The sequence below is a fragment of the Sinocyclocheilus rhinocerous genome, unplaced genomic scaffold, assembly GCF_001515625.1.
Source record: "Sinocyclocheilus rhinocerous isolate Xijiao unplaced genomic scaffold, SAMN03320098_v1.1 scaffold72, whole genome shotgun sequence".
Lineage (NCBI taxonomy): Eukaryota > Metazoa > Chordata > Actinopteri > Cypriniformes > Cyprinidae > Sinocyclocheilus > Sinocyclocheilus rhinocerous.
The window spans coordinates 315468-316117 of NW_015628351.1; the positions used below are offsets into that span (position 1 = coordinate 315468).

Here is a 650-nt window from a genome sequence, read left to right on the forward strand (position 1 = left end):
CTTTAGTAAGAGGAGGAGAAGTAGTAAGTGAAGGAGGATTAGGAAGAGGAGGAGGAGGAGAAGAAGTAGTAAGATAATGAGGTTTAATAAGAGGAGAAGTAGTAAAAGAAGGAGGATTAGGAAAAGGAGGAGGAGGAGAAGTAAGAGAATGAGGTTTAGTAAGAGGAGGAGAAGTAGGAGAAGAAGTAAGAGAATGAGGTTTAGTAAGAGGAGGAGGAGGAGGAGAAGAAGAAGTAAGAGAATGAGGTTTAGTAAGAGAAGGAGGATTAGGAAGGGGAAGAGAAGAAGAAGAAAGGGAAGGGGATTTAAGGAGAGGAGGAGAAGGAGAAGTAGTAGAAGAAGAAGGTTTAGAGAAAGGAGGAGAAGAAAAAGAAGTAGTAGTAAGTAGTAAAGGAAGGAGGTTTAGGGAGAGGAGGAGAAGTAAGAGAATGAGGTTTAGTAGTAAGAGGAGAAGTAGTAAGAGAAGGAGGATTAGGAAAAGGAGGAGGAGGAGAAGAAGTAAGAGAATGAGGTTTAGTAAGAGGAGGAGAAGTAGTAAGAGAAGGAGGGTTAGGAAGAGGAGGAGGAGAAGTAGTAAGAGAATGAGCTTTAGTAAGAGGAGGAGTAGTAGTAAGAGAAGGAGGATTAGGAAGAGGAGGAGGAGAAGAAGT

General features: G+C 41.8%; 1 protein-coding gene across 1 annotated transcript in view; it reads right to left on the minus strand.

Annotated features, from left to right (window-relative positions):
* LOC107737509 (cAMP-dependent protein kinase inhibitor gamma-like) overlaps positions 1 to 650 on the minus strand; it is a 24679-nt gene that overhangs the window by 4017 nt on the left and 20012 nt on the right. The window lies entirely within an intron of this gene.